We start from the raw sequence: 21,614 nt of genomic DNA, 5'->3' as shown, positions 1-21,614 counted from the left end.
GAAGTGCTGCTCCAGCAGACTGCATTGGTGTACAATTAATATGAAAACGACATATTTAAATGACCAACCGCTTGCCTGCTTTGCAATACGCGTCACTTGGTGTTTTCATGTTTATCACACGTTTGACTGTATGTCTGTACATATGTCTGGTTCCTTAAAAACTGCCGGCATGTTTTTGTATGTGTGTATATCGGTTTACATGAAATCAGTTTTCTTCCTGAATATCTAACCGAGTGATTTAGCTTCCAGCCCGTGTGTGGCTGTTCGTGTAGGTTTTTTTTTTTTTTTTTTACGTTGCCGCTGTGTGTGGTTGGGGTGTGTGGTCGTATGTTGGAATGTCGCTTTGATTAGCGCACCTCTTGTCCCCGAGCTGCCCGCGCGGCTGCGTTCAGTGCGCCAGCCTGTCGCTGTTATTTAAACTCACGGGAGTGCAGGGATGCCGAGAATCGGGGTGCCAATAGCACAGATTATTATTTTACACAAATATTCTTTTGAAGTCGCCACCCGATACCTATCTGTGTAGAACAACTACCGGAGGAAAAAAAAACGTTGCTGTGGAAGAAAGGAGATAATAATTCTGAAATAGAGGCAATTTCCATTTTAAACTGGTTAATATGGTGGTGCATGACAGCTGCATCAGAAAGTATTCAATTTAAAAAATAATCTCGTCATGTACAGGTAGTCGTGTCAGAGATGGGGAGCGCATCCAACTCCAGCACCAGGTATGGTCGTGTCCATCGGCGCTTACTTTGTTCAGCTGATCTCGGATGTGCTATCCTGGGTGTATGAAGCTATGTGAATGCGCTTAAAGCAACGCTGCGAGAATCGGGCGAAGAAACGAATCAAAGAGCGAAGGGAAGTTAATCAGCTCCTATCTTCCAGGGGATCCCGTTACAACACCGGTTGTTATTTTGCCTCTTCGGATTATTGGATTAATTGATAAAAGGACACTGTCAAAATGCATCATATCACTACTAAACGATTACAGATGACGAAAGGAACCACAAAACGAAGCACAAATGCATGCTCGTGGTCAACCAGAGCAATTTAACGGATATTTATTTCGTTTTGGGCTGCTGTGGTGCGTTAACCACCGTAAACAACGGCTCGGGTGTTTGAAAATGTATTAAAGTGCAAAAAGAGATTATTTCTGGACTAATTGAAAATTGCATTGGGGATTTTAAACCTGTACCTCCACCAGCAAGCATATTTATGCTACATAGTGAGCAAAAGTGATTATTTTTGAGAACGGATATACAGATCAATTAAAAGACTGGGAAATAAAATGTAGACCTCTTCTACAAAAGCGTTTCAAGCATAAAAGGCATAACAAGTGACTAACTCCGATACTACTCGACACTGACAGTTAGAATACCAAATCATCTGATTTTTAAAGAATACTTTGCAACACTTGATCAATATTATTAAAAGCGAATAACTAGAGAGAACACATGAGAAGCAGCACAGTAAAAATGCGGATTTTCAAGCCGCTCGAGACGCTCGCGCAGACACATTCGACTGAGGAGGAGTTGCCAAGGCTACAGTGCTTCACAGACTGGTGAAGCTGATTTTTAAACGTTTAGAAATATTTATTTTTGGAGAAAATGGACCGAATTGCGTGTATTTTAGTGTGATCCAATTTAATCCAGTTTTATTATTTTTTTCTTTTTCTCGTCAAAATGCAGTTGGATTCATTGACTCGCTCCTGATTGGATATCGATTTTTCTTGGTCTTAAAAAAAAAAAAAACATTGCTTCCTTAGAGACGCTGCTTTTATTTAGTGCCTCGAGGCACGCCTTTCTTTGATGTCAGTCAAGGTAAGTTTTTTTTATTATTATTTTTATTCTGCTTGTCTATAATTCTTAAAAGTTGGTCGGGTGTTTGTCTTGGTTGTCTAACATTACACACGGTGGGACTTGTTTTAGTACGCTAATGTGTGGGATTCTCCGTGTGGCCCTCACGTTTAAATGACTATCTGCAAGAGGTGTTAAAATTGAGTAATTAGGTAGCCTATGCGGATAATTGTGTGTTGGTAACACAATAACGGAACGTTTCATTAAAATGAAAATCAATTAAACCTATTGAAATGTTTTGACACTGGGCACGTGTTGTAGAACATAATTTCTAACCATTACAGTGATATCTTCTCCCGACATGGAAAAAAATTGCATTGCATTTTCTAGTTTGCAAAAATTAATTTTATTTTAAGTTCTTTTAATGAGGTTAACAGCCTCCACCGCCACACACATAGGTCAAACTCAACGAAACGCATGGCATGCACGCACGTTCGCATGCTCAGGTTCTCTCCCCAACCGGAGGAATTTCTGAACTCCACTTGTGACGTATCTGCAGTGTTCAGGCTTTTAACACCTTTAATTGGGAAGTGTCAAACTGAAGCATATTAATCGTGTAGTTTTCCGGCACTTTTAATGAGGAAATAGTACAATGTAGGGTTTCCCTCACTTACACGGCATCAGAATTTCTTCTTTTTTTTTGCATTACTGCATGTGCGCTACAATTTTGGCCTGTATACCAAATCATTAATTTGACCTCTCTCTCTCTCTCTCTCTCTCTCTCTCTCTCTCTCTCTCTCTCTCTCTCTCTCTCTCTCTCTCTCGCACACGCGCACAGACGCGCTCAGACACACTCAGTAGCTCTTTAAAGATAACAGTTGTAGCCTATGAATATAATAATCGATCTATGTATCATGATACCGCACTTAACGCTATTTTTTAGAAAGACACTGAAGGCAATAACTTTATGTACGCGCAGCAACACAACAATTAATCTCATAAATCTGTTATTTTACAGCACTGCTCTTACGTCAAACCTTTTTATAGCTACTTAATAGCATCATTAACCCTTACAATACGCAACGTAGGCTACTTCACAAAACACAGTATGAATCTACTTGGGCTTTCTTTAGCCTCGACAAAGACTGATAACATGCTGTATAAGATTCACGGTCAAATGCGGTACTTTGACAGGTCTAGAATCAACAACCCTTTTGGCAACAGGTAATTCAATCTAACGAGATAAATATACGAGATCATCAAGATTCCTTCGTCGACTTTGTGTTCTTTTGCAATGGAATTTTATCTCACGCAACCGATGGCACCCTGGTCCAGTTGGGTATTGTTAGAAATTATGCGATCTGTTGTTAGTGAGTTTTCCTCCCCAAAATGAATAAATGGTCAGTGAAATTGTTGACCCAAGAAGGTTCTATTGTGGTGCATACCAATGCCCCACAGTCTCTCTGGCGTCTTGAAGCGTCGGTCTCCTTTAAACGCGATCACCCAGATCTGCCAGTTACGCTTATAACTTCATATGCATTTGAGTTGTCGCAGAAACGTATTTCTGAAAAAAATACGAAGATGAAAAAGAACGTTCCATAATCGGCGAAATGAAGAAAAAAAAATGTTTGACGAAATGTTCTAGAATTGCATTTACGCTCAGTAACTGACCAATGGAATAGTTATTCACATCTGAGACAGTAAACTCTGTAAGATTTAATTTATTTTCCGACACTTCCTCGCCATTGGGGACACAATAATTTGGGTTCCTTTTTAGTGTTGCAACAGCTTTAACATGTTTTCAAGTTTTTCCTTCCTTGGGATAAATGTATAGAACTATGTGCACAAATAAGCTGCTGATGTCAAACATTTGGTTAATTATTTGATATGTTTTTGAAGACGTGGACGTAGACATGTCTTCTCATGTTTACTGGTGACATCTCTTTATTACCTAGGTGATGTAATTAAGTATGGACATTAGATGGATATGCCTGGTGTCGTTATCTTTGGCAAGAAAGGCTGTCTCGATTTGCAGTTGTAGCTGTGCTAAAATGGTGCACGTAATAAAAGTCCAAAGGTCTTTTAGATAGGTTGATCCGAGAATGAGAGGAGAGGAGATTTCGTTTTCTCTTTCCTTCGTTGTATGTCTTTTAATAATGACATTATGAATTAGGCCGTTCTAAGCACTGCTTTGGTGTCGGGCGCAGTTCGTAAATAACATGAACGAAGTAGTTGTACCGTAAAGCCTCGTTCACTCTGCACATGTGAATATGAAACGTGTAGCAATTCTCCTCCTATGTTGAAGACAAACTGAAGACCTATACTGTACCTACTGTTGAGCGGGGTTCAATCACTTCTGCTCGTTAGTTACGGCTCTAAGAAGCTTCCTGGCTGAAATCGTGTTTTGGGATGCAGGTGTGAGATTGCTGCAACGCGTTCGGTAAACAGTGTAGGCCTAACCCGCATCCAGCAAAACAAGTGTACTGCAAGAGACATTCGACAAGCGGTACTAAGGGCAAGAGGTAAAGTGCATTGACAAAGTTAATTAACCCTCCTATTATGTTCAAATTAACTAACAACTTTTATGTTTGGGGTCAATTTGACCCCAGAAATATAAACCTGCAGAAAATAATTGTAACTGAAAGTGTTACCAAAGTTTCTATCTCAGCTACTTTAGGCCTTTCTACTGACCATCTTAATAGCCCTGTAAATAAAACATGACTCCCCCCATCCTCCCCTTATACATCAAGTAATGATTTTATTTGACTATTGCGAAATATGCAAATGACTGTACAATCTCATTCATTAACCTTAAATGGAAAACAAAGTATGTTTTGGTGTTTGCAGGGCTTTATGTTGATATTAAGTGCTCATTAAAAAAGAAAAATGACATTTGTGTTATGTTTCTGTTGTCATTTCACTTTCTAGTTGATTATATGTTTTTCTCCTGCACGATCTTGGTTTCGGTCTGTAGTATGGGCGTGGTTTCCTCTAACTCTCTCTCCCCTCAGCTGATCACTCTCACCTGTTCTGGTCGCATTCTCATGCACTGGTTAATCACTCTCATTTCATTCACCTGTTCCCTGTTTGCATTTTCACCCTCTGTTCAATTATCTCTTATTTCACTCACTTGGTTCACATGGTATATATTCTCTGTTTCCCTGCTCTTCTGTGCCAGATTGTGCCTCTGTTTACAGTGCCTTTCCAGAGTTTTTCGCTTGTTAGTTTGTCTCGTGCTTGATCTTGCCTGTTTTCCCGACCACCGATTTTTGCCTGCCGTCTTTGCTTTGCTGATTTCCTGTTTTGACCTGCCCCGGTGGATTTTCTGGTTTTGATCTTATGCACGAACTGACTATGAGACTGCCTGCTGTATTGTGTACATTGCATTAAACATCTCCTATGGGAGTTTTGCCACTTCGCTGTCTGAGTCTGAATTTGGGTCCACCCAACTTCAACCCGTGACAATTTGGAAAGAAACACACCTTTTATTATCAAGCATAGTAACATTTTATGTTCGGGGTCAATTTGAAAAAATGTCAAACATTTCAAATGTTTAGGTTCAGAAAACACTTCATCAATAGGTAACGCATGACAGTTATTCAATAATGAAGAAACACCAATAAAAAGTAAATTAGTCACCAGAATTGAGTTTTGATTTAAAAAAAAAATGAACATAACAGCTCAACTAGGTACCCGTGGGTATCAATTCTTCATTCAGACGAGATAGGTGCAAGTTTGTCACGCTCCTGTCGACCCTGCCTTGTATCCCTGTCATCAAAGCGTATAATGAAATGTCTCCAGAGACATTGTGGCTGGAAAAATTGCCCTACCAGTGTTAGCATTCCGAAGGCTTGCTGTTGCTTCACCTTTTGAATTGTACACTCCTGCCAAAATAAGCAACCCATTATAGGATTGCTAGTGGGTCACATCCAGCTCTTTCCAATTGTCACCATACACACGCCTCCCCACTAAGTTTGTCATCTCAAGAATATCCTTTTGCGTTGATGGTGTTATGAAGAGTTCAAATGCAGACTTTATGTCTTGTACATGACTGCTGGCATATCTGGTGGGGCCTGGAACCATTTTGATGACATTAGCAGCACTAAGTCTACCTTGTCTTTCAACTGGGGACCCGGACCATAGTAGTTTTCCATTTTTGGAAGTGAACATGTCAGTTCATGGTGGTTGAGAGATGACAGGAGGGTTTATTGGTGGTTGAGAGGCGACAGGAAGGTTTCTTGGTGGTTGAGAGATAACGGGTTTCTTGGGCGTTGAGAGATGACAGGAGGGTTTCTTGGTGGTTGAGAGATGACTGGAGGGTTTCTTGGTGGTTGAGAGATGACAGGAGGGTTTCTTGGTGGTTGAGAGGTGACAGGAGGGTCTTTTGGTGGTTGAGAGATGACAGGACTGTTTATTGGTGGTTGAGAAACAACAGGGGTCAGAATGTGGTATCTCAAAGGCTTCATTCTCATCATCAGAGGAGGATGCCACATAATCAGGGTCCTCCTCAACTATATCCTCAGTCTCAGACATATCCTCATCTAAATCACTTTCACCCTCCAAGATCTATGACAGAACATCAGTGTCAGAAAATATACGCCTCTGTCTGGTGGTCATTTTCAAAATCTTTAGTTGAGGCACAAATGCAAAGAGAAATGGTTTAGAGGGCTGTGTGTGCAGCCCTTATTATAAGTTTGCCCCCGCCCCCATGTTGCAAGAATGATCAGAGATCTTGTGGGAACTATGTTTTCTCCTCACACGCATGCTCTCTCTTTCTATGTCTCTCTCTCTGTCTCTCTCTATCTCACACACACACACACACACTCACAAATGAATGTGAAAGTGCCCTCAGCCAACACAACAAAAACAAGATCAAAATGATGGTTTTATATAACAAGAGAGCTTGGGGTCAAAATGACCACAACAACACCGATGCGTACAACGTGTACAGGACATTGAAAATAACTTTTTCAGTTAATTTCATGTTTGCCATGTTTTCCCCATAAAGTTAGGAAAAGTCATGAAATATCTAGCTGAAAAAAATATGGTAACCATATTTTTAGAGACAGTAAACATTGAATGTGGTCAAATTGACCCCAAACATAATATGAGGGTTAAAACACGATTTTTCAAGTGTTATTAAACATAATATATAGCATATAATTCTTGATTTAGTTTATGGAGCAGTGACATCACAGCATTTCTAAATTAATAGCCGCCTCTTTGAAAGAATCACTGCAAAGAGAGATATCGACATATTTTTGGCTGTGTTTGTGGCATACAGCTAAATGACGGTCCGCATCCTGCATCTAGCCAAGTTGTAATTGTTTTCTGAGTGCCATGCAATATTACAGCAAACAGCGATACGGCCCTGGTGCGTCAGCACTTTACTGGCCCAGTGAACAAGTTGCCCTGTGGGTACGCAAGTGCCCCGGCATTTAGGCAGTTACCGCACAATTTATGGACTTAATAACTGCGGAGGAAACCGTGACATTGTGCATGGTCCTATCACATACGGCAATCAGTGGAACTGCATTTCTCCCGAAGGTACTCTTCATAAGATGGGTTTTCCTATGACTTTCATTTTCGTACTGCTTACAAAACCAAGCCTACCATGGCAATCAAACATTCTTCGGGTCTTTATGCATTTTAAAGGCATCGACTGTGTCGGGGCCGTTCTGCCTCCAAGAAGGCGGTGATGCATTCTCTGCTTTACTGTGCTACAGTGGGGCCCATATAGATCACGCACAGGCGCGCGCACACATACACCTTCAGGACACCTGTCTGTAACATTCCCAGCTTTCTCACATTGTGTATCAGTGTGTCTTTAACCATGTGGCAGATTACTGATATGACCACTGTACATCTACAAATACTATGTGCTGGTATAAAATTCAGTAGCACTTTACCTAACATGTTCCATTAACTAACATTAAGTTAATACAATAACTAACCTGAACAAATACTTAACTAATATATTAACAAAGCATTAATTAACATGAACAAATAATTTATTTGCATTTTATCAAAAAAAAAAAAATTCTACTTTGTCAACTCAATGCCATTTTAGCATGATTTGTTCCCTTCTGGTCATCATAAGTAATGATTCAAATACTAAGAGGAAATATGTATTTCCTAATGTGAACAAATTGTCCAGAAATGTAACACTTGCATTAATAACACATAATTTAAGAACCACCTAAGAAACCTACTTGGTCTTCCTCTAGCTCCTATTTTCCCTTTTGTTAATGGCTTAGTTAACATGACTACATGCTAATAGATTATAATGTTCATTCTTTGTTCAGGTTAGTTAATGCATTAACTAATTTTAGTACAATGGAACATTATTGTCAGGTTTTACATAAAATTCCCTGCTGTTCCATGTTTCCTGTTGGAATGTACATGAGCTCTGGAGTTCTGAATCACACCTGGATCACGTAGTGAGCTGACCACCCTGACCGGTCACTATCAGACAGACACCTACAAAGGCAAGGAATTCTGGTCAGTCCGGAGAGCCCAGTATCATGGCCAGGTGTGACCAAATTGGGCCAAACTGAAAACGAAGTTTCAGTTTTACAATAAGCAGGGCATTTTTTGTGAAATGTGAACTCTTTCCTGTACGTATTACATTTGACATGGAAATTCCGGGATGTCCTGAGCATATCAAGTTAAGGGAGCATAGGACTTTGGATCGTCAAATTAGCTTTGTTAAAACTGGTAGTGGCTGCTCAAAAACTAGTGTCACCCTTTCTTAAACCTTTATCTTACCTTTGTGTTGAAGAGCAGCAAAATGCAGGACTAACACTGATCAGTGATTTAAGCTGGGACGGCTGGAATTTCTAGGGAAAATATGGTGCATAAAATGAAGTATGAGTGTTTGATACACTCTTTTGATACATTTTTGTAAATGGCACAGTATTTTACAGTATATTGGGCAGTACGATTCTGTGAAATTATTTTACTGTTTATTACTGTGAATGGCAATGCATTATGGGCAACCATTTGGTATACGTGACATGGGATACAATACTATTGGTTGTACTGTGAAATCATTCACAGTTGATGTTTTGACTACGGAAAACTGACCAATGAAGAAAAAAAAAACTGGCGTTTGAAAAGCTGATAGGTCAGAAGTGTTCCTCAAAGGTCCAATCAGCTGTTGGACCAGACAGAACGTTCCGAAGACAGCAGCATTTCTGAATCCCCATGTGGCATCCTTCATCAGAGAATATCTTGGTCTTTGATTGGCAAAAGTATTAAAGCCCCCCCCCCCCCACACTATATACAAAAGCCTTATTGCAGTTATTTTATTGTTTTTAATGCATGAATAGGCAATTTAATTAACCTTTTCTTTTATTTCATGTAAGATAATCTTGTTCAAAACCAGTTGCCTGTCAATTACATTACATTTATTTGGCAGATGCTTTTATCCAAAACGATGTACGATAAGTGCATACCAAAGGCCATTGGAACAACTACAAAATACAAGTCCGATAAGGTACAGTCATTATGTAACAGTTATCCATAGCCATGAACACATCAAGTCCAGTCCACACAGTAAGCATGGGCTAGGTTAGAAAGTTATAGTAAGTCAAACTAGGAAGCATGAGGACGAGCTACAACTTCAAGATAACGATACAAGTGTAAATGGTAAATGGACTGCATTTATATAGCGCTTTTATCCAAAGCGCTTTACAATTGATGCCTCTCATTCGCCAGAGCAGTTAGGGATTAGGGGTTAGGTGTCTTGCTCAAGGACACTTCGACACGCCCAGGGCGGGGTTTGAACCGGCAACCCTCCGACTGCCAGACAATCGGTCTTACCTCCTGAGCTATGTCGCCCCCTAAGTGTAACATGAAAGTGCTACAGGAACAAATTAGAAGGATTCAAATCATGATAAGAGTGATCCTAGATGGAGAGTGCCCTGTAGAGTAGTGACAGTTAGTCCAGGTACAGTCTGAAGCTACTGTTATTTTCACAGGAACACTTTTACTGTGTAAAAATCCCAAGCATAACATGAAGCTAACACTGTTGGCCAGAAAAGGGTCTGTGTCACACTTGGGCTTGATCCTGGGTCGGTTAGGAAATGCTGACTCGAATGAACTGGCAAGCACAGAATATTCTCCCATACATGGCTACAGCGCCATGAGCAGGCTGTGGCCCTAACAGACAGGCCTGAGTCTCCGTTATCTAAACCAGACTGAGCACACAGCGTCTCAGAGAGTGAGAGAGAGAGAGAGAGAGAGAGAGAGAGAGAGGGCATCCTGGCTCACCGTGCCCTCCTGCTCTCAATAAACCAAAAGTGTTGTCTGTGTGGGGGGGGGGGGGGCAACAGAGCGAGTATTTTGTGGGTAGAACAGAAGCTTTTGGAAACCCCCTGGGCGGAATGTGCGAGGGGAAGCGGGGAGAGGCGCAGACGCGTAGGCCGTCCATATCGTAGCAGCCAGAACGATGTCGGAGAAGGACGCCGCGGCGACGGGATTTGGGGATTGCGGAAAACGTACCGCTAAGGCACCGCGCCCCTCCCCACGGCCCCCCGCGCGACCACAAAACCCAACCGTGAGAACGCCGGAGTCACACTGCGGCGTGAACAAGTACTTTTTGGCGCAACCCTCGGGTTCGTGTCCCTTTGAACTGAGTCAGGGGCGCCGTGCGGGGGAAGGGGGAAGATCAGCTTAAGTCGCGGTAAACAGTGCTAATGGAACCCATGGCATCCACGGCGACCAGGAGCTCCCGGGCGAGGCGGAACCGCGGGTCTAATCTGTGAGAGCAGCGTGTCCTTCGCGTGCGTCGCTAACGCCCCGGCCACCCAGCCCTGCACCTGCCCCGAAACAAACCGCTCGCGTCGCTCCTTAATTTAATTAAAACGCGCGGACGAATCGGCCCGCGTTGCTGAGAACGAGCGACCGTTCGCTAATCGCAAATGCGTCTGCCGACGTGTCATTTTTTTAAAACAGCAGGCTACTTTAAATGCGGCGGTACAGCGCACGACATTCAGCCCGCAATTACAGTCATTGCACGGCACGCCAGGGCATCTGTGCGCAAACAGACTGTTTGGGGAAAGATTCTCAGGGATGTAATTAAATGACATTAAAAATGGAGCTCATATTAATAGTGGTAATGGATCGTTTGATAATCACAGCCGTTGCACGAGTACCCCGTCACATCATCTAGAAATTAATTATGCTTTATGCTCGCCTTTGCTAATCCAATATGTACTTGTTTTCAAAAAATTCTAGGTGATATGTAACTTGGTAAAACACCCGGGGTGGTTCGTTTGGCTGGGTTGTGTAGTATGTGTGACACATTACCTTGGCGAATGAGATGAAGGCTTTCAATTTAGTTTTCCCCGCAGTCTCGGCTGATGGTGTGTGACATCACTTAAACTAACGCCGCTCTAGGGCAGCAGGGGCAGGGGGGAGATATTCAGCAGAAAGAAATATTTCAGAAGGAGGAGACCTCCGCCATGAACACAGCACACATCAGACACGCTCAGGCAACGTGCATCCGCAGCCTAATTTTGTTCTGTGCAATTTCAGCCAGTGTCCTGCTTATAGAGGACGTATAGAACACTTTTCATCAGCCTTTATCATTTCTAGGAGAAAAAAAAAAGAAAAACACTGGTGAGAAAAATTCTTGGAGAATGGGAAAAAAGGGACCGTGTATATTTCAGTCTGATGTACACTAATATGGATTAGTATTCTTTGTGGCAATCGGTTCGCAAGAGCAGTCTTAATCGTTGTCAGGAAAACCATGGAAACATGTCAATCATCGCTTGATTGGTGGGTTCAGTGGAGTGCGTGACCCTGCAGCTCTGTGGAGGCGGCCCCAGTGAGCGTGTTTATTACAGCTAAGATGCTCGTGTGCGTGAACAAACTGGCAACCGTGCAGCTCAAGGGACAAGTAGGGAAGGATGGTTGTTGGAGCTGGTGAGTCTGGTGTGGAACTGTGGTGATCTAGTGGGTTTTGGCAGCTTGTGGGAATGGCGTGAGGGGGGGGTTAGGGGGGTGGACAGTGTGGGTTGACTTACCATATGTGTCCGGGACACACTCTTCTGTACGCACAGCGCTGGTTGTGGGACGACCTCCCAAACACAAGCTCAATTCGGGACACAGTCTTAATCGCAAGGGTCAGTGAGGGGACACATGACCCTCTCAGTCACTGGCTCGGTCGGGGACCCACTCTTTACTGAGTATACACCTCTATCGCATGGGACACAAAAAATTATAAAAAATATTGGTTAAACATTCTGCGAATGATCTTTAATTAAAGCTATATAACTCCTATGTATGTATTTCATAGCATCTCTATAAGCAGTGTATAACCATTAATAAATGCTTATGTTAACAATGAAATAAACCCTATTGACGTACACCCTATGCCATTTTGTGGCTACTAACCATCTCTGCATGCCTATGTAAAGCATAGGAGGGAATTGTATTGCCGTTATGAAGGACCACTCATAGGAAGTGTCACCAAATTATGGACAATTCACTGAGTGATTACCATGCTTCCTGTTTTCCTCCCCCAGTTTGGAACACCCGGTAGTGTGCATGTCAGCGCTCAGCGCTGCGGCCTCCTCTGTTGATTTGGCGCGGTCCTCTGCCGTCAACCGCCGCTCTCTCCTTGCCGCGGTTTGCGAGTCGCGCTTGCGCGGACGTGAGTCAGAGGAGGACGCTTCGCCTGAGGCTCGGCGGGCGGGCCTGCCCCTATCCCGACGCGCTCGCAAGGCGAATGCGCGCTCGACGCGCGACCTGAGCGTCGCCGCGGAGTGGTGGAGAGAAAGGGGGCTGAGAGGCTGATCCAGGCCTCCGACCGCTACGCCCTGCGGGGCGGGAATGTCACCCGCCTGTCGGTAACCATTTCTAATTGATCAACTTAGAAGGTGGCACAGTTGGGAGCATTTATAAATCCCCCACAGCAGCTGTGGGCTCCCATGGTAAACAAGTGGTAGGAGCCTTTGAATGCAAATCAGATCAGGACAATTAAAGACACACAAAAAAAAAACTGCTGCCCTCCGAAGGTACACCCCAGTACGTTAACTCTTCGCATTAAGACCTCCACTGATGTCCTCAGACTCAATTTGATTAGGTTGGATAAAATTAGATTAGGGTTGGATCAGATTAGATTAGAATAGATTAAATTATATCGGATCAGATCGGGCGGGATTAGATTAGATTTATAAATAAATGATTGTGCGTAGACTCGGCCGAATTTATTCCGATTAATGCGTTTTCTTGGTTGAACCGGCTATCCTGGTCCCTCTGACGGACACTGATGAGTCTGGAAGATGAGGGAGCTGTCACTGTGAATCACTTTCAGTTTGGTAAGCAAAACGCTTTCGCTGTGTCACACCTTTCTATTGACACCTGTTGCCCGGGTTTTTGTGCTGGACGGTCAGTTTTTTTTCCTGCATCGTATGTTAAAGTGTGCGTGTTGCGGCAGGAAGGCATCACAGGATGCGTGAGGCTCTGGTGGGAGAGAGCTGTTCTGTGTTTTCCTGCTCTCGCTTGCTTTGGAAGGCGTATATTTCAGAGGAAAATTGCATCGACTTGTGCCTTCAGACAAGATGTGAGGATGTTGACGTTTTCTAGTTCACTTCATAATCGGTAAGCGTTCTGAGCAATACGTTTATTTGGAATAACAACTTCTGATAGATTTTATTGTTTCCAGCCATGAGCATTTGAATGAACCTGTGAGCATGAGCTTGTTTGTACGCTCATTCATTCATCAGGTCCGCCACTCATTTGTTCATCAGTTCATCAGTCCATCCTTTGAGACTGAGCCCTGTCAGTGGGGTGCGTTGTGTGGATTTGGGGGAGGTTGGGGTGTCGCTGTGGCTCTTGCGCCTCAGGTTGTGGCTTTGCCGTTACGGAGCGCCTGCTGTGGCGCGTCCCGGTCAGGTGCCGAGTTTGACCCGAGCTCCAAAGCCGAAACGCGTGCAGCAGATTTAAACCGGAACGCCGCTGAATCTCACGGACGACAGAAACGAGGCGGTTTGCCGAACCCGAGGCGAGAGCGGACCCCGCCGGTAGCGGACGCCGCTAGTGCGACGCGAGGGACGGGCTGCGGAACATTCCGGTCGCAGGTGGAAGCCGGTTCAGCCTTTGCGCAGAGCGGCCCGGGACGCTTGCCGGCGGGGGCCTCTGTGATGCTCGCGTCCATCGGTGAGCTGCGGGCGAGGGATAGGGCGGAGCCTAGCGCCTGGCCGCTGTCCCGCTGCCGCCGCGCGCGGTTCTGTGTCGGGGAATCTGGCCGGCAGGCTTCTCGCCTCAGTGTTGCGTTGGATCGGCGGGGGAGCCGAGCCGCGAGCCGCGTGCCGCGCTAAGCTTAACGGGGCCGGCGAGTTCATTCGAACGCAGAACGGTGAAACTTTCGTCTTTGTTCGACCTTAAAGCAAAAGGTGCGGTGAGTGTGATTTAGGGCGTAGGGTTGTCCTCGTTTGGCTCTCCTTCCCGCTGAAACCCCTGCCGCCCCAAAATTTGCTGACACGCCGATAACCCGGCCAATGGGCATGGTGTGCTCTTTTTTTTTTCGGTTTTGGTTTTGTTTTCCTCAGAGATTCGCTTAATTAGATTCTCTCAGACGGGTCATTTTAATTTCGCTCTATTAACTGGATGCAAGTAAAACAAAAGCCGCCGCCTCCCCCCCCCCCCCCCGCCCACCTCAACACCCGCACCCTCACCCCCCATTATATTGTTCTGTCAGTTTCCTGGTTGTTGTTCTCCGCCGAGGCCGGGCGCGAACGCCGCCTCCCCTCGCCTCACGCGCCTTCGCGGTCGCCTCCGCCCGCCCACGTCCCACGTCTCTGCCGTTTCCCAAAATCTGGAGCGAGCTGTGCCTCTGCTCATGGCGAAACGGACCGGAGGAATGGAACGGCGCGCTGGGGGAGTGGTCACAGGTGCCCACGCCGGGGGGGACGAAACCGCCGGCCGCCCTTGAGCCGACGAGTCTGACGGGGTGTTTAATAAAGACGGATATCGATCGGGCGACGGAGCGGACAGGCCGCAGTCTGAGCGCTGGAGGAGAAAGGGCCTTTCTGGTACGCAGGGGAGGTTAAAGGGAGATTACACAACCTCCTGTTTGCGCAACCCCATTCCTCGTCCGAGCGGCGGCACTGCGAAATGACACATTACTTATTTAGTGGACAACTTATCCAGGGCGCCTTACAGAGCTCGCGCTTTACCCTTTCATTCAACTGGCTGCCTACCGAAGAAATTTCAATTTGGTACTATTCTCGAGGGTTCGACAGCTTTGGCCCATCAGGAATTCAAACCAGCAACCCCCGGATTATAGAACCCCGGTTCATTGTCCCTTTGAAGAGTAGGTAATATGATTTTATTTTTTTTTTTTTTTTATGAGACAGTGTTCTAGAACTCAACTGCTCGCAGTTCCCAGCAGTGACTGTTACGTCAGCGTTAGAACGTTCAGTTTAGAACATGAGCCTTAAGGAGTTAATCTCGCTGTCACAGCTCGCTCCATAAAAAACTGCAGGAAACTCTGAACAAAGGCCAGGCCACCATGTCAGCCAGGCAATTCTCCTGTCAATAAGAAACCACAAGATGTTTGCTGTTGTTGCCAGGCATGAGCACCGGCTGCCCTTTCTGTGTCATTGTTGGGTTTTCGAGCTGTTTATTGTCGACGGAATGAATGATTAACCACAGCTGAATGACCGAGTGTGGATGAGTGAAGCAGGTTGGTTGACTTGGCTGATATTTTACCTAAATCACCATGTACTGTCACTGAGATATTGCCTGTAGTTGCAATTACATTTTCAAAAAATATTATGATAATTTTATTGAATGTGCCTTGTACGCATGCTGCACGCATAGTAGTATACATGGCTCCAGACATTCATGTCCCCTACAGGGGAACAATAACCAGGTTAGGACGGTATACTATATGTACACATGTACACACATACTGTATATTACAGAATACACATGGTCCCTATTGGACCATATATATATATATACTTGAATTAACGCTGTACATTTTACTAGCGTAACATCTTGGTAATATCTTGGTATTTGTTTGGACAAAAGCTTTAACTTTAAAAAGCACATTGCTAGGAAACGTAAGTTTACATTGGGCTTTTTATGCAGGTTAAAGTCGTGTTTTTCTATGTCTTCATGCAAACGGCTGGTTGCAGGTTTATTCCTGCCTCAACTAGATTACGGTGACATCATTTACCACTTTGCTTGTCCATTGACTTTGTCCAAAATCCACCCTCTTTATCATGCTGCCCTCAGATATATTACAGATGCAGGCTTTAAGACACATCGTTGTACCTTATATAACTTGGTAAATTGGACATCCCTTGGTATACGTAGGATGAAACACTGGCATATATTCATCTAGAAGGCCATTCTTAGAAAGTTACCTATATATATAAGTTAAAAGTTTTTACCCACACAAAATACACATCATTTAAGATCTAATATTGGACTGCATTTCAAGGTACCTAATGTGCGGACAGAAGCCGGTAAGAGGAGTTTGTTTTATATTGGCGTCTGGTCTTGGAATGAGCTGCAGGTTAAGCTCAAGCTTGGCACACTCATTTCCTTGACTGCCTATGAAAAAAGATCTCAGAAATCTTAACTGTTAATTTGCACCTGTTTTAATACTTAATCCATCATGTCATGCTGGTTACATGTATGTGTCTCTGTCATTCTGTTTGTGTATGTATTTTTGCATGACCCCTAATAGTCGTGTCTGCTTTGTATTGTATTGTATTTTATTTCAATGTGCTGTTTCTCCTTGTAATATCTTTTAATTGAGCTGCCCTCTTGGCCAGGTCTCCCTTGTAAAAGAGATTCTGTCTCAATGGAACTCTCCTGGTAAAATAAAGGTTAAATAAAATAAAATAAAATAAAAACGCGATGATGTAAACAGGCCACTCGGCACAACAACACTTGGCATTTTCTTTACCACCAAAGTGTATCTTGTGCTTGGTTTGCCTACATCTTGGTAGTATCTAACACCATACATCTTGGTAGTATCTAACACCATATCAAGTCTGGTCTTGAGAACCCCTGGGGTTTCTGCCTCTACTGCATGACCTGGCAAGCTGTTCCGCACAGCGACACAGTTCCTGTGTGTGCTTCGCTTTGATATGACCGAGCGATAGATAACGTCTGGGACGTGAGATCTGTATCGTAATGAGTCGAAGCATCCGGGCGAGCCGGATAGCGCCGCTCTCCTCTCTGTTCCTCAGCCGTCGTTCCAGTTTAATGTGATTATTTCCGTATCGCCCGTAGGGATCGCTAAACCCAGACGTGCTTACATTAGCCCAGCTGATGGGTTGGACGGGAAAATGGCTGCTGTAAAATGGCAGAGAATAAACTCTTTTTTCTCATAGGTTTTTATGTGGTGTTTTTTCTTTTTTCTTTTTACTTGGTCTCAAATCACTGATCGGGTTTTGGAGTGTTAAAGACGCCGATGGCAGACTCTGAAAAGGCTGTTTAAGAAAACAGACTTTTGTTTTTAAATATGTAGCCCGCCCACACGTGGGCTGGGAGGGGATTGGTGGACTGGCGCCGTGTATTACAGCTCGACTTCGTTTTGGAAGCTCACTTCCTGGTCTTGTTGAAAGCTGGATGCTCACTAGCACCAGTGCAGCCACCCGTTTCAATGTAAGTCAATAGTAACAATGACACAGTCAATCATTTTTCTCCCGCAAGAAAAACACAAGATTGTGGTTGCAATAGGTGTTTTTTTCGTCTAATGTGCCAATTTGTTAAGTTATTGTGTTATTTGTAACAATTTTGTGGACGAATCAGGCACAGTGGCGAGTCATTGGGTGATGTCATAGTGACTTGGTCCATTTTTTATACAGTCTATGGAGCTTTCCACCGTCTGTGTCGGCTGTGTTGGCCACTTGTTACACAAAAGGTGTGGCACAGGTCAACCCACGTCCTTCTCCAACTTTCCTGATTGATTTCCTTCCTGCGTTTGCCATCACTGGATCATTTCACAGGAAACAGAAATAGGAAAGAGCTCAGTGTAGAACTGCACACACAGACTGTACTCCTGTAGCAGGCAAGTCTGGCCACTGTTCCATTCCAACAATCCTACCATCATCAAACATGCTGTTGACTGAATTACACAGCAGTGTAGCATAATGGGAAAGGAACTAGGCATGTAACCCAAAAAAAAAGGTCTGCAGATTTGATCCCCAGGTAAAACATTGTACCCTTGAGCAAAGAACTTAACCTGAAGTGCTTCAGTATATATCCCTCCAGCAGTATAAATGGACACTTTGTGAAAATTCTTTAATAAAAACATATTTGTCACTCTATAAGAGCATCTGTTAAATAGCATTAGTGTAATGTATTTGATTGTTCAGTACACATAATCTACATGGGCTGGTTTCTACTTTTATTTTATACAGAGACACCCCTATTGCAGCTGCTAGCTGCTTTAACTTACTGCACCCATAGGTGTTGTACATAAGCTGTGGAGGGCATTGTTTTTGGATCATTTACACTGGGATGTGAGGTCCAGGTATTACCTCCCGTTATGCTGTGCGGTTGGCTTGTGTTCACAGAGCGTTGAGGTCAGTCGCGGTAATAGGTGTGCTGGTTTGCCGCTGCTTTTGTTAACGGCCATTGTTGCCCAAAGACGCGGTCGTGTAGAAACACCCTCGGGATGGGACCACAGAATGGGATTTTGCCTCCGACAACTGCCCCCCCCCTCTTTGAACCAGGATGGAACACTAAAGCCTGGATTCAATCTAAATGTCTATCCATAACTTGGACTCACAATTACATGCAAGTGTTAGATTTCATTCTTGACAAGAACAGGGACTTGCCACCCTGTTGGTGTTAATTGCTGTTAAAGTGTCATTGAGATAAATAGGACTTTGCTTTTAGGGCTTGCTTTTCTAGAGAGCTCTCTGATGCTTCACACATACTGTGAGTGCAGAGTGATGGTCTGGTGTGATTGGGTCATTTCGAGAAAGGCTTTGCCTGGAGGAAATAACTCTATTTGTCTTCTCAGATAAACAACATGCAAGTGACCAATCACAAAGGAGATACGACCATGTAATTTGCATAAGTTTCTAATATAATCAAGAGTGCTTTAACCAGTCAACAGCCTTAACAACTAGAATTTTCATAGGCAATTTAATTCACAGGCTACAAAATACATTTGACCTTGAAGCACATCACCCCAGTTTTGTCATATAATTTATCCCAACTGGAAAAAATACTTTCCTGTGGATGGCATATCAAATGCCATTTTATTTTAATACCAAATTCCAGGCCTAATTTACAATTCTCTGTTGTCATTTTTGTTATTATTATTATTATTATTAGGAATTTTACATAGGATAGAGATGTGGCTTGTTATAAATAAGACAGAGTGAATGAGTCATCCAGCAATCACAAGTCACAGAAGTAATATATGTCAGCATCCAATCTGATTTAGACTGGGCCCTGGTTTCAGGAAATAATCCAGCATTCATTTTGTGCTTTACGAAGCAGTGAGTTGGAACAAAGCAAGAAATGTATACAGAAAGCAGAGAAAGAGAGAGAGTGAGAGTGACAGAGATTTAAAAGGTGTTTAATAGTACAGTGTTACGCTAGCCTGGACATTGTGTGGCACACAGTACATTCTTCGGTGTTAAATCAACTGTTATAGAGCACATATGGTCCCTATTGGACTCATATGTACTCTGTTAGAGTTGAATTAACACTGGACATTTTACTGTGTACCCTGGTTGATGTGCCTGTAAAGCAATGGTGAATTCAACCGAATTGAATTGAGAGAGAAAGTGGAAGAGTGAGAGGAGGGAGATGAATGGAGACAGCCTCATTCTGAATCCATATTCAGAATCAAGGCTTTGAAGATGAGCAGGTGTGTACAGTATCTTTGATACGCATGCTTGCATGTGGCAACAGTGATGTGTCATTGGTGATCACAATTACATTTTTATTGCACCTGTCCTCCTCACCTAGTTTACCCCTTCCCCCACTACGAGCGAGAGAGTGGGAGAGAGTGACTGGAGAGAAAGAGGAGACAGACTGGAGAGAGAGAAGGATATGAAGAGAGAGACAGAGTGAGAGCAAAAGTGTGGGACAGACGGGACAAAAGGGAGGGATAAAAATAGAGAGAGATGAGAGAGTGGGGTGAGGGAAGAGAGAGAGATGAGAGAGTGGGGTGAGGGAAGAGAGAGAGATGAGAGAGTGAGGGGAGGGATGAGAGAGAGAGAGTGGGGAGAGCGAGGGAAAAAGTGAGATGAGAGAGTGGGGGGGGAGGAAGAGAGAGAGAGAATGCGCGAGAGAGAGAGAGAGAGAGACCAGGCCTGCCTCAGGCCCAATGCTATCGCAAATGGGAGCAATAAGGATGATTTATGGAGGAGCACTGTGAGAGCAGGAGGAAGGAGTACAGAGAGAGGGATTAGCCTCTCTCCGTTTGTGTATCCCAGGGTGGGGGGCTTTGGAGGGGGTGACAGAATTGATGAGAGCTCTCGGTTCCTGGGGGGCTCTGCAGCATGAACGCCTGGAGGTGCCTCCGTGTACGCGTGTCCTCTCTGCGCTCAGCGCGACTGTTCGCTTATCCACCTGGCAGAGCTACGCTGCTCAGCGGTGACATCACTGGGGCTGGTGTGGTGCCTCTGACCACAGTCTGTTCGCTAAGGGTTTATTTCAGGTAATGGGCCTGAGCATGCCAGCGTTTCTGCTGAATAATCCACTCCAGAACAAGGTATAATTGGCTCTTGTTATCACGGTGTGGGCTGTGTGCGCGAGCGTGTCCGTTTCATTTTGTGTGTGTGTGTGTGTGTGTGAGAGAGAGAGAGAGAGTGTGTGTGTGTGAGCATGTCCATTTAATTTTGTGTGTCTGTGTGCGTGTGTGTGTGTGTGTTTGTGTGTGTGTGTGTGTGTGAGAGAGAGAGAGAGTGTGTGTGTACTCCCTCTGCACACACAGGGGAGTGTTTTTGTTCAAATGAACCCACAGAAAAAAAACACCACTGTCACATACATCCTCCAGAACTGATTGGATCATGACCCCCCTGGCGCACAATGCTTTAAAAAAAAAAAAAAAAAAGAAGTTATAAAGACACAAGCCAGACCTGAAAAACCAGGCGAGACAAATATGTTTCTGTGAGCCGGGATCTGAGTGCGGTTTTACGGGCGGTTTGCACGCTCTCTCTCGGGGCCGGGGGACGGGCTGTGCGCACAGACGCGCTGGCATGCGTTCAGCCATTAAGAGACGACAAGCACTCCCACCGTGTGCTGAAGGGGGGGACCCATATAAAACGACGGCGTGTTTTTGAAGCGTTTCTCGGGCGTGACAGAAACGCGGAGCTGTGGGCTCGTTAAGCGGAGGCTTTGCGCGCGGCCGTGATGTTCTGTGAGTCCCGCGCGCTCTGGCCATCAGGAGCCAGGTTATTGTTCCTGTGCATTATGGGTATGAGCCCCTTTCTGCACCCGCTGATGTGAGATCAGTCCCCTGCACAACTGTATGTAGGTGTGCAGATTTGTGCAGGAGTGTGTGTGTTAGTTGGGTGTGTCTGTGTAGGGTGTGTGTGTCTAGGTGTGTGTGTGTGTGTCTGTAGGTGTAGGTGTCTATGTGGGGTGTGTAGTTTCCTTGTAACCACTCAGAGGAATATGAGGATTATTATTTTAAGAAAGGGATTCTTCTGGCTGTTCTGTTGAGGTTGCATATATAACCACACTGTATGTGTAAACACTGAGTCTATGTTTAGTCCTGATCAATGTACGAGTGAGTGTGCTAATATTTGTAATATCTGTGTGGGTGTCTAATGTAGGCCTGCCGTTGTGGAAATAGACTTCAAGAGCAGTGGGAGTAAGTTA

General features: G+C 44.4%; 1 protein-coding gene across 2 annotated transcripts in view; it reads left to right on the top strand.

Annotated features, from left to right (window-relative positions):
• Positions 1-408: 408 nt before the first annotated feature.
• LOC135243392 (voltage-dependent T-type calcium channel subunit alpha-1I-like) overlaps positions 409-21,614 on the top strand; it is a 191,283-nt gene continuing 170,077 nt past the window's right edge. For both annotated transcript variants that reach the window (XR_010326624.1, XM_064315181.1), the window contains exon 1: positions 409-1,817. The gene's annotated coding sequence lies outside the window, so the exon portion shown is untranslated. The remainder of the gene's footprint in view (positions 1,818-21,614) is intronic.

Source organism: Anguilla rostrata, chromosome 17 (genome assembly GCF_018555375.3).
Source record: "Anguilla rostrata isolate EN2019 chromosome 17, ASM1855537v3, whole genome shotgun sequence".
NCBI classification, from domain to species: domain Eukaryota; kingdom Metazoa; phylum Chordata; class Actinopteri; order Anguilliformes; family Anguillidae; genus Anguilla; species Anguilla rostrata.
This window is presented reverse-complemented; position numbering and strand designations above follow the sequence as displayed.